This window comes from Triturus cristatus, chromosome 4_2 (genome assembly GCF_964204655.1).
Source record: "Triturus cristatus chromosome 4_2, aTriCri1.1, whole genome shotgun sequence".
In the NCBI taxonomy this organism is placed as follows: Eukaryota; Metazoa; Chordata; class Amphibia; order Caudata; family Salamandridae; genus Triturus; species Triturus cristatus.
The window spans coordinates 285,998,498-286,015,344 of NC_140586.1; the positions used below are offsets into that span (position 1 = coordinate 285,998,498).

At 47.1% G+C, this 16,847-nt stretch overlaps 1 protein-coding gene across 1 annotated transcript in view; it reads right to left on the reverse strand.

Annotated features, from left to right (window-relative positions):
• RO60 (Ro60, Y RNA binding protein) overlaps window positions 1-16,847 on the reverse strand; it is a 446,084-nt gene that overhangs the window by 277,466 nt on the left and 151,771 nt on the right. The gene's annotated exons all lie outside the window — the stretch shown is intronic.

Genomic DNA, 16,847 nt, shown 5'->3' on the forward strand with positions numbered 1-16,847 from the left:
GACGTATTGGAGGAAACATTCAAAAAAGACCTTTGAAAAATTGTTGAATTACTCTTGACGAGTAAAGTGAGTTAGAGCCATCTTGTCGGAATCGTGAGATTGCCGCTAGGAAAACCTTATGGGTAGAGTATGAGAGGCCTGATTTCGCTAGGTGCAAAAAGAAAGGCAAAAGTTGTTCTGGCTTGGAATGTATAGGATGTACTTGAGCTTCATTGCACCATAAACAGAATCTTTTCCATTTGAGTTTATATGTTTTCACCGTTGAAGGTGCTCTAGCCTTAGCCAAGACTTCTCTGCAATCTAAAGGAATGTCTACATTTACAAATTCATGGTTGTAGGAAGGTGGATATCTGACTATGGTTACCCCCAACTTTTTGCCTAGTGTCTAGCTGGTTTTTCGACTTAGTTGGCCTGAGATCCTGCCATTCAGGGTCTCAGGCTGTCTGCTCTCTCTTTAAAATGGACTCCATGTACCCTAGGTACATAACCAATTGGTAAGGATCACCTTATTGGACCCTGTACAGTGTACCCTAGGTACCCAGGGCATAGGTGTACCCTAGGCCTCCCAGGGGCTGCAGCATGTATTATGCCACCCCTGGTCTGGCCTTCCAATCAGACACAACTGGCTGATCACTCAGCTGGGGAAAGGTCGTGTAATCACCCCTTGCTTAGATATAGTATGCCTATATCTACCCTTATATATAGACACATGTGTACCTATCAGTCACTCCTATGGCAGGCCTTAACAATCCTGGAGGCAGAGTGCTTGGTAACATGTGAGATGGTGCTCTAGCATGAGCTGAGCCTGTCTGCAGCTTTCGGAACCATGTCCTTATAGCTGTTCTATGATATAGCCTACCATATACTCTTAAAGTGCCTTATAATCTTAAACGGTTATGGTAACTATGGTTTGGCTTTATCAAAACATGTCGTGTAAGGTGTCTAACACTTTGGAATAATACCCCCATACCATTTCTGGTGATGAGGATATTATCCCTCCCTTCTAGAGGGAGAGACATGTTAAAATCCTACTTTGCTGTTTAACTCTAACCAAAGCCTCAGCATCACAAAATGGATGCTGCTGCCACAGACACAAGTCTGACCTCCTGCTGCTGGGAGTGATCCCAGCCAGGGAGGCCTGGACAATAGGTTTCCTGCTTGGGGAGGTGCTAGCACCTCCCCAGACAGCCTTTAGTGTATTGGGGCAGGGTGGGCTGAAAGGAATGAGACATGCCTGGGGCACACAAGGTGTCCCATGCATAGTCCAGTTCAAACCGGTGATTGGGGCACACCAGCCCCAGCTCTGGCGCGAAACTGGACAAAGGGAAGTGGGTGTAACCACCCCCTCCCAGGTCCCACCCATAAGGCGTGACCTAGCAGGTATCCCAGACCCCAGATTAGTATAAGAGTGGGAGTTGGGCCTCAAGACTTTAGATTATCCTGAACCTGCAAACTTGAACAGAAACTCTGGACCTTCGACATTCGACGAAAGAAGAAGACTGAAGAATCTCCCTTGTAGCCAAGGAGTGGCTACCCTGTGCAAACAGGCACCATCAAGAGACTACCCTTTGCTTTGCCCACGTTCTACGAGGAACCGACTGCAGAGCCCGACCAGAGCCTTGACTTCCAGACTTCTCCGACCCTGATCCACATCTACAGCAGAGTTGAGATCCGTGGAGGCGACGAGCGACGTGGGACCGGCTACCTGGAAAAAGTGGCTAGTAACTTAAAGCGCAGCTTCTGAGGTACCCTCGAAGTTGTGCACCGGGGATTGAGAAGCCCCAACCCCAAGCACCATCTGCACCGAAGATCAGCCCCCCACACTCCACGAGTCCTGCGTGGGGCCCTTCAGCATTTTCCTGCTTGCCGCGTCTGTCCGGTTGCTTGCCCGCTGGCTAGTGGCCTTTGTGACGACGCACCCTGAAATCTTCTGCGCTGGTTTGGCTCCTCCAGACTGGCTCCCGCTTCTCTGCAAAGAAGAAGCACCCCAGACCTTCCTGGTCTGCACCAGAAGCAAGTCCTCCGTTCTTCGTGGGTTCCGCTTGCCAAGGCTTGGTGAGTCCTAGTCCAACTTCGACGCCGCCGACAGCAAGAGCCTTCGTGGGACAGCTCGCCTCCTGGTCCTGGTCGTCCTCGACGCTTCCTGGTCCTCCTGGCTGCAGCGACAAGCTTCACCTTCACCTGCAACTCTTCACGACATCGCCTGGTTCCTTCCTGGTCCCACGTGGTCACTGGCTAGTGACCTTGACTCTGTCCCTTCTGCTTGCAGGTTTCTTCTCTTCTTGATCCCAGCCTTGGGATCCACCGGACACTCTCCCCTGACTGCCTGTCAGCATCTTTCTTCAGGCATCCATAGGAGTCGACGACGAAAACGACGCATCTTCACCCCTATGCACCCGCAGCCTGTGGGCTAGGTAACTTGGGTACTCCGGTGCTCATCAGGATAGTGACTATCCTAGTGTCTAGTTTTCAAGTCTCAACTTCCTAGCTACTCCGGAAGTGTCCTAAATCTACCGTTTTCTAAACTGTACTATTGCTATTGACTTTTACGCATTACGCGTGAGTGTTTCCACTCTGCACACGAATCCCGTGGGCCTCCCACTTCCTAACTAACGCTAGTGTAGTGTAGCCCCAGCGATTCCCTAGGCCTAGGCCTATTCTATTTCCGTGACAGTGGTTCTTATACCACTTGCTTAGTATATGGTTTGCGTGGCCCCTAGGGCCTAACTGTATTACTTACCTGTGTGACTTAATGTATGCATAAATAAGACTGTGTTGTACTTACCTCTAATCTCATAAAGAGTGCTGAGGGTTTGACTAGAATAAATACACTTTATTTTATATATATATCTGTTGTGGTGTCCTTTCATTTGGTATTCAAGGGATTATATATGGTATCACAGCTGGCTTCACATGCCATTCAGAGTTTAGCCTAAGACTGCTCTTGTCCATGCTACCACTAGGATAGCTGGTCTATAAGGTTGACTTTACAACCAATCACCATAAGGGTATTTGGACTGATATAAGGTGTACACTAGAACTAGTGACATCATACATCAGGCCAACTTCTCACAATGGTGCTCAGGTTCCAAGCCGCTAAACGTAGAGATGCAGGATCGGGATGACAATTTTGGCCGTGTTCCATGGTCAAAAGATTTGGAAGAGGGCGAAGAATGATCGGTTCGCACTGAGACAGGAGCATCAGATCCGTGAACCAGATTTGTCGAGGCCACCGGGGGGCTATAAGAATAATGTGACAGAGTTCTTTCCTCATTTTCCGCAGAACCTTGGGGACTAGAGGTATTGGTGGAAAAGCGTAAGTATATATTTTTGACCAGTTCATCAAAAAAGCATTCCCGCATGACCTTGGTTGGGGAAGCCAACTTGCGTAGAACAGGCATTTGCGGTTCAGATATGTTGCAAACAGATCCAGATTTGGAGGACCCCATAGCTGAAAAATGTGATCCTGATGGGTTGGTGTAATTCCCATTCGTGATTGGTCGTGGACGATCTGCTTAGGGAATCCGCAAGATTGTTTGACGCTCCCGGAACATGAACTGCTGTGAGGACGATGTGATGTTGAATCGCCCAATATCAAATTTGTTGAGCCTGAAGGGACAACAAGACGGACCCCGTGCCTCCCTGTTTGTTGATGTAGTGCATGCACGTTGTGTTGTCCGTACAAATCAACACCGTGCTTCCTGAGGAGATATTTTCTTCGTGAGTCCACCATAAAAGAGCTCTTTTTAGTCGATGTGTGACTCTGACTAAATCGTTGAAAGTTCCTGAGACATGAGCCCACTGTTTGTCCAATTCTTCCTGGACAGGTCTCATTTTCAAGCGGCAGTGAGGGACTAGAGGAATGCATGAGGACAACATCCCTAGGAAAGATTTCAACTGTTGGACAGAAACAAACTCTTTTAGATGGATAGAAGTCGCTAGATTGCGAAGACGTTGACTCCTTTCGTGCGACACAAAAGCTTTCCCTTGCCTGGTATCTAGAATGGCTCCCAAGAACAGTCTGTTTTGAGCTGGGAGAAACTGAGATTTTCCCATGTTTAATATGAGGCCCAGAGATTGGAAGAGGGACCTGCATAACAGAGTTTGTTTGGACGCTAGTTAGAACGACTTTGCCTTCAGTAGGCAGTCGTCTAAGTATGGAAAGATTTGCACTCCTTGAAGACGAAGGTAAGCTGCCACTGGTGCAAGGACCTTTGTAAACACTCGGGGAGCAGAACGAAGGCCGAATGGCAGAACTTTGAATTGGAAATCCTTTCCGGCCACTCTGAATCTGAGAAATTTTCTGTGTCTCGGCAGTATGGGAATATGAAAATAAGCATCTTGAAGATCTAAAGTTGTAATAAACTCTCCTTTGGATAGAAAAGGGAGTACTTCTTGAAGGGACAACATACGAACATTTTGTGTCTTAATGTACTTGTTTAGAGCACGTAGATCCAAAATGGGACGCCATTCTCCCGACTTTTTCTGTATGAGGAAGAACCTTGAATAGAATCCCCCTGCCCTTCTGTAGTTTTGGCACCACTTCGATCGCGCCCTTTCTCAATAAAACTTTCAGCTGATTCAAGAGTTCTTTTAGGTGAGCAGGAGGGGGACCTCTTGGTGGAGTATTGGGAGGAATCTTTACGAATTCCAATGCGTGTCCCCTGCGCACAATATCTAGAACCCATTGATCGGTAGTAATTTGTGACCATTTGGAGTAGAAGTGGGAGATTTGACCTCCAAGTTTTGAAAAAGCGGGAGGATTTGGCGACGGTGTGTGGTGAGAGTCATTGTTTCTTGGAGGAATCCTTTCCTCTATAAGAGGATTTTCCTCTGTATTGCCTGTAGTTGGAAGAATGTTGTTGCCTATATGACTGTTGATTCTGGGAGGAGTAGCGGTTCTGAGTTTGTCTGTACTGATTCGAATTTCCTCGAAAGGAAGAAGAGTAACCACGACCTCTTGCGCCTCGAAAAAGCTGTTTTTTGAATTGTAAAGACCCAAGAGCACGAGCAGTGTCAGTGTCCTTTTTAATTGTTTGAAGGGCATCGTCTATATGCTGGCCAAACAATGATTCATCGTCGTAAGGCATGTCCAGTATTTTTGTTTGTACCTCCTGACGAAAAGACGTGGCCCGTAACCAGCCCTGACGCCTGAGGACTGCTGCACCAGCCAAAAGACGGAAGCCAGTAGAGGATACATCAATGGCGCAATCAATAATTTCTGAGGAAATCCTTTCCCCCTCTTGGAGAATCTTTAAAGCCTCTTGCCTAGATGCCTCAGGGATAAGGTCTATTAGAGATGAAATGTCTGACCACATTTGGCGGTCGTAACGGCCCAGGATCGCTAAAGAGTTGGCCGCTCGTACTGTAGTTGCCGCCATAGTGGAAACTTTCTTAACTATACCATCCAGGCGTCAACCTTCTCGATCTGGTGGTGCAGACAAAGGAGACGATGGGTTTCTGGATCGACGCTGAGCTGCCTGAGTAATGATGGAATCAGGCTTTGTTTGCTAAATTAAACAAGCAGGAGAATTTGGAGGGGCTTTGTATTTTTTATCTATCCTGGGAAGGATAGCTGGAATGGAGTTAGGAGTTTGCATCAGCTTGAGGCCTTCTTGCCAGATAAAATCGATAATTGGAATACAACGGACCTGCTTTTGAGGTTGATCCTTAAAATCATATAGGAAACAATCCTCCTCCCTGGTGGTCATAGGAAGGTGGAATCTTTTAGCTGCTCTTTCCATGAGTAAATGAAAACCACCAATGTCGACCGGTGGAGAATCCAAAGGAGCTGGATCAGCAGGAGATGGCGTTTGTATTTGATAGTTGTCCCATTCAGAAAGAAAGGAACCATCATCCAGCTCACCTTCTTCCTTGTCACCCTCATCATCCTGCTCCTCGACAACATCTTCTTCTATGATTTGAGGAACTGCAAGATGTTGAACTCTTGTCGACGACGTAGGTGTGACCACTGTTTCCTTATTTGAAAAAGGTTGCGGAGGTATCTGCGGCGTAGGAGAAGTCTGCACAGAACGTGGAAAACGGCGGTTGTAATCATCCAAAATATATTGAAGGTTGGAAATAAGACTTAACGGCAGTTGTGCCATAGGAAGTTCTGGAGCTGGGTGTGTGTCACAAGTAGAGAAATCGTCCTCTTGTAAGTCGTCATCATCATCATCTGATTCCTGATATTTTATTAAAAGTTCAGAGGGACTGCGAGCAGCCCGAAATCTATCATCCTCGGATTCCTCATCATCAGATGAAAATAGCACCTCTGGAGGCTGAGAAGGAGCTTTAATTGGCATCAGAGTATCCAAAGAGGAATGTCGTCGTTGAAGCAAAGAGCTTGAAGCCCTTAGTGGTATCAGATCTTGAGATGGAGTCGTAGCCGTTGTTGCTGACGATGAAAGTTGTCGTTGAGCCACCGTCGACGACGAAGCCACCGTCAACGACGAAGCCACCATCGACGACGTATGCTTCTTTCTATGCTTGCTTGCCGTCGACGATGAAGTTAAAGGCAGTGTAGATGAAATGGGTCTCACCTTAATAGATACCAACGTTGACGGTGAAGACGCCGACAACAGGATCATAGCCGGCTTCATAGACATAGAGGTCGAAGTCGTCGACGTAGATGCGACGACAGCAGCTCTCGTCGATGGAGGAAGCGTTGATGAGCTCATCGACGAGAGAGGCAGTTTCTGAGGTAAAAACTGCACAGATGGAGTCTTTGACGCCTGAGAATCAGATCTCGGGGGCGTAAAGGATTCAGATACAGGGGGGGGGGGGGAAATCACCCCTTTTGAAGTTGAAGGTTGGGTAAGTGGGCTTATCTACATGATGTTTCTTCACCACCTTAGGTCTTGGAGAAACCTTCTGATAGTCACTTGTTCTCTTCAAGGAGGGAGCAGTTTTGATTGAAGACACACTCTCCACATCTGAAAGAGGATTTTCTGAAGTCTTCAACTTCTGTAGCCACAGAAGGAAACGCCCTTCTCTGTCCTTTAAAGTTTTTTGAGAAAAGGTTCTACAAATTTTACAATCCTTTACCTGATGTTCAGGATATAAGCAATAAATACATTTCTTGTGAGGGTCTTCAGAATGAAGCCTCAGTTTACCACAACTTCCACAAGGTCTGAAGAGGGATTTCTTGGATGTAGACATCATAGAAATAATCTTCTGAGGAGATATGAGAAGAAAAACTGAGAAAGCTCAGGGAAACTCCCTTCACACGACGTGCGGTAGAAAATCTGAGGGGCTGAGCCTCTGGGGAGAGGGTTCTAGAGGGTGCGGACGCCTGATTGGCTGGACTTTGGACTAAGACATAATGACAGCAATATGTTATAGATGTGACAAGTTGTCTAGCCATGAAAACTCTATGGTTTTACTTTCTTTTATGCCTATTAGGCTTATGTTATTACTACATTGCTATGTTATGTACCGTGGGACTCCCACTTCGACGACGGGGAATATTCAAGCATGTGAATCTATGAAAGACACCCCAATACAGGAGAAGTATTGTACCAGGCTTGGTGATCTAAAACTCCAGACCACACAATCCCCCCTAAACATTTTCTGAGACTTCCCCACCCAAGGAACCCTGCGCACCATTTTAAATTCGGTAAACAAATCTGTTGTTAGCCCAGTTCTTAAACTAAGAAAGTGTAGGGCCTTGTTGCGTAGGGTGGACCAGTTTTCCCTTGCCTGTGGTCCGAGCTCCGGGACATTCCCCAAAATAACAGTATAAGGGGTGGCCTCCGGTGGTAGATGTAAAGAAGTTCGTGGGTAAAGTGTCTCTGTTGGCCAATGGTGGAATGATTGTAATCTACCCAATCTCTGAGCCTGAGGGGCTAGGGGGACACCATGTGGGCTACAATTGGGGGGTTTGAATGGTTATTAGCCGAGGCTTCAGTGGAAGAATTAGTTATAGTATTTGCAAGCCACTCACTTTGCTGACACCCCCCCCCCAGTCGATTGTAGTCCACCCGCCTATCACCTGGTTGGACATTATGGCTTGGTAGTGTAATATGATTGGATGGGGGATTTCTAAGGAACCCTTGCTCTATTTTAGTGAGTCTGTCTTCAATTGAAGCCAATTTCATCAACACAGGGTCAATTAGAATAGAAATTTTCTGCAATAGTAGTTTGCTAAAATCTTCCTTACTGCAGTATTTTGGGTCGGAAGTAGCGTCAACAATGGAACAATCACTAGGGGGTTGCTGGCACACCCCAGCCCCCTTAGTGGGAGCCTTCCGAGTTATACCTCCAGTCTGGTAAGATTGTGTTTTGACTAGGGCACGAGCTTTCTTTTTCTTTGGTAGAGGTTCTCCCCCTACTCCTACCATCCCCAGCTTAGATTGTTTAGCTTTCCGACCCCTAGTAGTAACAGGAGAGACTATGTGAGAAATGTCTGGACTAACTGGGGTGGAATCAGGTGGCACTGATGGGACGGGAGTGACCTGTCTCAGCAAGCCTATAGGAGCATCTATAGGGGCGTTATTTTGGGTTGGCAAAATGGAAGGGGCAGAGTTACCTTGGCCTATTGGTGGTTGGGGTTCTAATGATAGCCCACGCTCCGTAAGTTGGATCTCGTGCATGAGCGCGGATTCAGCCCTATTTAGAAACGCATCAAGGGTTCCAACCACTCCGCCCCCTACACCCGATTTTCGTTTCCCCACGAGACTAACCCCAACTGGGGGCATGATGACCCAGGAGTGAAACTAAACTGCCCCACCTAGTAGAATACCTAGTATAGGTGGAGCAGCTCAGCTCAGCCCCTTCCAAGCTACCGCCGGGCAGCGGCCCACGCCGAGACGGAAGAGGCAGTGCTTCAGCGCAGATGACACACCTCCCTCTCACTTGCGTCAGCTGAATTAGTCGGGGGATACTCAGGGGGTTTAAATCCTATCCCAGGGTGTCGGAAAAAATGACAATAAATTGCTGCCGGCGTTTAACCCCTGGGACCTCGACCCACCAATGTTATTACAGCAGCGGTGAAAAGGGTCACACCTCGCTGTGTCGATAGAGCTGTACTCCTCTGTAATACCATCGACCACCAGCAGTCCAAGCTACCATTTGACAAAAAAAAATACCACTGCACTGAGCCCTGAGGGGGCCCCTGCCCCAGCCGGGGACCAGGAAGACCCTGGTCACCCAGGCATGCAGAACATAAAGACGAGCTTGCAAGCAATCAACGTGAAAATCGAGTCCTTGGCAACGAGGCTTGATGGGTTTCAGAAGCAGATAGATCGTCATAAGTTCATGCTTGCCCAGGCTGAAGCTAGAATTTCAGATGTTGAGGACTTACAGCCCAAATGGAGGGGGCCCTGATGCAATTGCAGTGCGAACTGAAAACTGTCAGCGCTTGGAATGAAGATCTGAAAGGGCGCTCAAGACTAAACAATTTACGTATTCTAGGCATACCTGTGGCGTCTACTACTGGCAATATGGAACTTTGCGTTGAGTAGGTTTTGGTATAGTTATTTGGTCGCTCTCAGTTCTCCACTGCTTTGTTGCTGAGAGAGCGCTTCACTCCCTGGCTCTGGACCCTGAGCGTTGTCAGCCTCTTCGGCTTCTTACAGCAAGTCTCCTCAATTACAGGGATTGTGAAATCGTCTTTAGGCTCAATCGTGCAACCTCCAACGTGCGATTTGAAAACTCACCAATTTCCTCCTGTCCAGATTTCACACAGGCTTTCCAGGAGGCAAGGGGCACTTTCAAGGAGGTTAAAAAGACAATGCGAGCAAGGGGGTATCAGTACTCTATGCTATATCCGGCCAAGCTTCGACTGGAGCATAACGGAAAGCCGCATTTCTTTTTGCACCTTTAGCAAGTTCTGAATTTCATTGAGCAACATATTCCTGTAGCGGGAGATCCTGTGTCACCCAGACCTGACAAACGGTGAGCTATAATAGTGATGTGAGACAATACCAAACTCTCACTGCACTGGATCTTGTTCCCCGCCCCTTAACATCAGGTGTGGTTCTGTGTTACTTTTCGTTCTTCCACCACTGATGCTATGATGAAACTGGATGTTGGGGTTGCATAGTAAGAGTTGATTGGCACTGGTTAATAAGTGATAAAATATACATTCTGGCAGGTCCAGCCTCCGGATCCAGCTATGCTCCTAGGTCCACCTAGTGTGGAGTGCACACGAGCAGCCTTGCTGCTAGCATGGTTCTCTCATTTGCTTTGGTTTGATTTTGGGTGGGTATTTGCCGATGATTGGGGTTGGCATGGGAGGGAGGAGAGGCCATTATCTGAATTTCGGTGATGCCCCGCGCAAGGTGGGTGTTTAGGGGGGTATGATGGCAAGGCCAGACACACATTAGATCCTTGTTAATGCCATGGTATGTATGGAGCCAAAACAATCAGTCTAAAGCACAATAAGTCCTAGGCTATTTAGACAGATATCAGATTGAAGTGGCCCTGCTGCTGGAGACTCATTGCTCATCCACTGGCTCCTCCACTTTTGCTTCTGCTTGGGGGAAGCACCAGTAATTCTCCTTGTACACCACTTATACGCACAGGGTGGTTGTTCTGGTTTGAAGAGCTCTAAACTTCACAGTTATAGACACCCTGAAAGACGCAATGGGTAGACTGATAGTTGTGATGGCAAGAGTGGAAGGTCAGCCCCTACTTCTAGTAAACCTATACAGCCCCAATGTGGACTCACCGGAGTTATTTGATGAGATCCTCGTCCTTTGTGCTAAGTATAGGGACAGGCCTATGGTTTGGGAAAAGGACTTCAACACAACTCTCCCCCTCGCAGCTGGATAGGACTTCGGAGAGGCCCCATCCTAGCCCGCGGGCTAACAAGGCACTTGAGAAAATACTGCAGCTCTGCGATATAGTAGATGCCTGGTGGATGCTGCACCCTAGATATCGAGAATCTAGATGCCACTCACAGGTGAATAGCAAAACACACAAGATGATGAACGGAATGATGCACATTGGCCAAACATTCACCCCCAGTCACAGATCTGGGTTTAATCCATCCTTATTTAGCTCACAACGCCACCCCTGTTCAGACATGACCATATGCAAATCAGTCTTGACCCTGTGCCTCATGGGAACAGTCCAGCCCGAACTGCCAAGCCATGTCTTCCCTAGACCGGAATCAAGCATCCTAGGACCGGTTTCGGGGTTTCATCCCTCTTCAGCCAGGATAGCTTGACTCCAGTGGCATAGTGAGCACAGGACCCACGTCTGGGCATTCCCTTCCCACATAGGGCGAACAGCAAAACACACAAGATGATGGACGGAATGATGCACATTGGCAAAACATTCACCCCCAGTCACAGATCTGGGTTTAATCCATTGTTATTTTGCTCACCACGCCACCCCAGTTCAGACATGGTCATATGCAAATCAGTCTTGACTCTGTGCCTCATGTGAACAGTCCAGCCCGAACTGCCAAGCCATGTCTTCCCTGGACCGGAATCAAGCATCCTAGGACCGGTTTCGGGGTGTCACCCTTCTTCAGCCAGGATAGCTTGACTCCAGTGGCGTAGTGAGCACGGGACCCACGTCTGGGCATACCCTTCCCACATAGGGCGAACAGCAAAACACACAAGATGGACGGAATGATGCACATTGGCAAAACATTCACCCCCAGTCACAGATCTGGGTTTAATCCATCGTTATTTTGCTCACCACGCCACCCCAGTTCAGACATGGCCATATGCAAATCAGTCTTGATCCTGTGCCTCATGGGAACAGTCCAGCCCGAACTGCCAAGCCATGTCTTCCCTGGACCGGAATCAAGCATCCTAGGACCGGTTTCGAGGTTTCACCTCTCTTCAGCCAGGATAGCCTGACTCCAGTGGCGTAGTGAGCACGGGACCCACGTCTGGGCATATCCTTCCCACATAGGGCGAACAGCAAAACACACAAGATGATGGCCGGAATGATGCACATTGGCAAAACATTCACCCCCAGTCACAGATCTGGGTTTAATCCATTGTTATTTTGCTCACCACGCCACCCCAGTTCAGACATGGTCATATGCAAATCAGTCTTGACCCTGTGCCTCATGTGAACAGTCCAGCCCGAACTGCCAAGCCATGTCTTCCCTGGACCGGAATCAAGCATCCTAGGACCGGTTTCGGGGTGTCACCCTTCTTCAGCCAGGATAGCTTGACTCCAGTGGCGTAGTGAGCACGGGACCCACGTCTGGGCATACCCTTCCCACATAGGGCGAACAGCAAAACACACAAGATGGACGGAATGATGCACATTGGCAAAACATTCACCCCCAGTCACAGATCTGGGTTTAATCCATCGTTATTTTGCTCACCACGCCACCCCAGTTCAGACATGGCCATATGCAAATCAGTCTTGATCCTGTGCCTCATGGGAACAGTCCAGCCCGAACTGCCAAGCCATGTCTTCCCTGGACCGGAATCAAGCATCCTAGGACCGGTTTCGAGGTTTCACCTCTCTTCAGCCAGGATAGCCTGACTCCAGTGGCGTAGTGAGCACGGGACCCACGTCTGGGCATATCCTTCCCACATAGGGCGAACAGCAAAACACACAAGATGATGGCCGGAATGATGCACATTGGCAAAAAATTCACCCCGAGTCACAGATCTGGGTTTAATCCATCGTTATTTTGCTCACCACGCAACCCCAGTTCAGACATGGCCATATGCAAATCAGTCTTGACCCTGTGCCTCATGGGAACAGTCCAGCCCGAACTGCCAAGCCATGTCATATGGCCATGTCTGAACTGGGGTGGCGTGGTGAGCAAAATAACGATGGATTAAACCCAGATCTGTGACTGGGGGTGAATGTTTTGCAATGTGCAACATTCCGTCCATCATCTTGTGTGTTTTGCTACTCACAGGTAAATGGCATGTCCTCCCATCTGGACTTCTGGTTCCTGTCCCACTCGCTAAGCCCCATGCTCTGCACGACAGAAATACTCCCTCATACATTGTTGGACCACTCCCCTGTTTTGCTGATATTAGCTAGTCGCACTCCTGCTCTGCGATTCCTTAGTTAAGGTGTGAGAGGCAATGATTTGTAGGACTCTGTATTTACGCTGAAATTAGGGCAGCCATCACTGAATACTTTCAGTTGAATGCCAACACAGTTGATGAGGTGGCAACCCAATGCGATCTTTTAAAGCTTACATAAGGGATAATCTTTCAGGAGTTCGGTCATACGGAGATTGAAGAACTGGATGCTGAGGAGGTCATTCCAGACCGTGAGAAGTATGCTCTTAACGCCTTCCCACAAATTACTGTTCAGCAAACACAGGATCTCCTAATGGGCCTTAAATCCGGTTCACCCTCCCAATCAGCCAGGGAGGGGATCCGTGCTTTTCATTGGCTCCCTATTAGGAAGCGCATCTCCTTCAAGGCCCTTAGTACAGTTTACAAGGCCTTGCACAGTAAAGGCTCGACACAGCTGAAAACCATGTTCCAATAGTACACCACTGGGAGGACCCTGAGATCCTCCTTCCAGAAAAACGTATCTCTCCTAAATTGCACAAGGTCAGATGAGGCGAACGCTCCTTTTCTGTGGTGGCCGCCTAACTCTGAAACACCCTGCTCCCCTCTATTTCCAATGTGGAATCTTTTCCGGTGTTTAGAAAGCTGCTGAAAACATGACTTTTTTTGACATAGTTGGCTGATTTGTGCCTTTCTTCTCCTCTCCATGTGCCCAGGGCCTGACACCCACAGGTAATAGTGCGCTTTATAAATGTTATCCCATCCAATCCTATTTATTGCGAAAGGGGCGGGGATCCTCAAATCTATAAGGCCAGATTGAATCAGCTCAGGAAGCTTGTGAAGTTTAAGGTCATGGGACGCTTAGTTCTGGACGAAATGGCGAGAGAGGTACTATACCTGGGGTGAAAAGCTCAGGTGCAACAATTCAGGGAATGTGGCTGACCAGGGACTTAGGCCTGTGTAGCCCACAGTACCGCCCCATGACTGTCAATGCCATACACACAGCTGACAGACGCTTACCACTAATCCAGCTGAGATTCAGTCGATATTCCGGACCTACTATGAAAATTTGTACTCCGCATGGGGTGCTGGGGTGCTGCAGAGACCTCTTCGTATTTCAACCGCGTGCCACTGGCCTGACTGGAAGTCCTGCTATGAGAGCTCCTCAATTCATCAGTGACGCTCATGGATGTTAAGAAGACAATTATGACCTTGCCAAGTAGGCAGGCGCCTGGTGGGGATGGCCTAATAGTTGACTTAAAAAAAAATGCACATAGACTTGTTGGCCTGTGGAAATTGCAGATAATCTGTTAGCATAGGTTGAAGCCATCTTGTTTGTGGCATTCATTTTGTCAGCTATGTAATTCTTCCATCCTCTGCTGCTCGTCTTTATTCCCTGCCTGTGCTGTCTATTTTAGTTAACTTCCTGACTCAGCTAAAAGCAATATCCATGCTAAAGAGTTTGTAGCTGTCAGAACACCTGGTCTCAGACTCAACTGTCAATCTCTTAGTGCTACCATAAGCACTCCTGCTCCCCCTCCCACTTTGCTGACTAAGTGATTTCCCATTTGACCATGTTTGTCGGTAGTTATTCTTGTGTAGGCCTGTACCTTCTATTTGTAACCACATGCTTACCAGTGCAGAAAACTCAGTATAAAAGGCCCATGGTCTGTGTATTCAAGTCACTACCTCCTAGAACACTTGAGGGTGTTGTATGGACGTGGTCTCACTCATGAGTGAATAAACTAGTTATTTTGAATTCCAGCTTCAGTGCCAATCTCTTCTTTGTTGGTTTAAGGACCCATGGACAGAGAAGAGTGAACCCCTGCACCGGTGGGTCCCTAAAAAGGCTCATTTCCGCAGTTTGGCGCCTGACTCGTGGGGCTCATCGGAGATGTGGCCGTCCGAAGGAGTGGTCTTGACGGAGGACAGGAATCTACTGAGGAGGTACCCTGCACGAGGAGACCCTTTGTCTTTGCAGACCAATGTGTTTTTGGGGTTTTCCCGATCTGACCCTCCAGGTGGTGGCCGGTCCCGACTGAGCTCTCCTTTGGTGTATGTTTTGCAGTGACCATTAGGTCGACCGAGAGCTTGGCAAGTGGAGGTTGGAGACTTTGGTTTGGTAAGGTCGCTGAAGCGACACACTTGTTTTGAATTTGCTTGGCCAAGATTCTGGTTTTGTTTGTTTGTTTGTTGCAATAAACAAAGTCAGGTAATGAGGAGATTATTGTCTCTACTTTTGATATACTTGGAATAAATAATATTTGATTATAATATTATATTTTGTTATAATATTTTTGGCATGTCTGCTCCTAGCACACTTCGTAGAATGTGTTGCTGTCTTGGAGGTACCAATATGGATCTAGAAAGTAGTCAGCCGGTTCCCCTAGAGGGGACGCCTAATAGGTTTATGTATATTAAATATGGTATTTCTGCCATAATGTATAGTACACTGTGGAACAAATATACGAAAAAGGATCCTGATCTACAATGGCCAGTAAATGGGTCAGATTCAGTATGTTGAGCAGTGTCTGTTTCAGAGAAAGAGTCGACAAGATATGTTTGATTGTGTACGAGCATGAGAGAAAGAAGTGAATGAGAGAGTGAGGAGAGAAGAAGCTATAGCAGAAAAAGAACAACGCAAATCGATTTATGAAAAAGCATTGGAATTAAAAAATAAGGAAATGAAAGAAATAAAAGAGAAAGAGTCATTTAGAGGTAACTGGCCAGAACCCCTGATAGGCGCCCCATTTATCCCATACTTAATAAACCTCAAGATGATTCTATTTGGTTAGACAGACCTCCTCCCCCGTATAAATTCCCTAGTGCCCCTGAGAATGAAGGTTCTGAAGAGGAGCATTTTTCTTCAGAAGAAAAAGATGAAGATAAGGAAGTCTGGCGGACAACTCGCTCTACTTTAACTACTGAACATAAGGCCACTCTTAGATCTGCTGCTCGTAAAGCAGCTTATGGGGATGGCTCCACTCCAGACATTCTAGCAATGATTCAGCAATGGTCCGATTTAGAGCAGTTATATTTTTTAGAGACGTTCACTTGGGAAGTAATAACCAGCTTTAGAAAACATTCTGGTGCTCTAGAGCCCTCTGATATAAATTCTGATTATAAAACAGTTAAGTGACGGCATCTTTCTTTTTTCACAGGTGTCCGATCTAATTAGGTGAGTGGTTAAATTGCGAGTTGATGCATTCCGTCTACGAGAAGAGAAAAAGGCAGTTGGTAAAGCTACAGCTGAGCAAACAGTTCAGATCCCAGCGCGACAAGAAGATGCTACAGGGACAGATAAAGACACTAGTAATTCTGTAGTTACTGTGAAGCCAATGCGTGAAACTGCGCCTTTGTATGTTCCTCCAAAGGGAGCGGGCACAAGTGACGATAAAACTTCAGATAATGCGAAAGGGATATTTTATTTATAATTGGGTCTATACCCCTTGGAGTAGAGCAGACGTTATGGCTCTTAAAGCTGATCCACGCAAAAATACAGCCACTTTTTATGAAGAAGTAGAAGGAGCTATTAGCTCCTGCACTATAACGTTGCCTGCTTTGACATGTTTTGTGGCCCTATTTTACCCCCTAATATGTGGAGATCAATTTGGAAGGTAGTTGATAATGTAGCTTATGGTGATACTTGGGTGCATTTAGAGGAAATAAATGCTGATAGAGATCCTGTGCAGAAACCACAACAACAAGGGTTAATGATGTTTTAGTTAGGTGTTTAAATGAGATAAGATCTAATATTTAAAAACACTGAACACAGAAATACATCAGTTATAGATTAGAGAACTAACTATAACTCATGCCCACGTCATGCACTGCTTAGGAGTTCACTTATTATATCATATCATCTATGACATCACTACTGAATTCCTGTTGCAG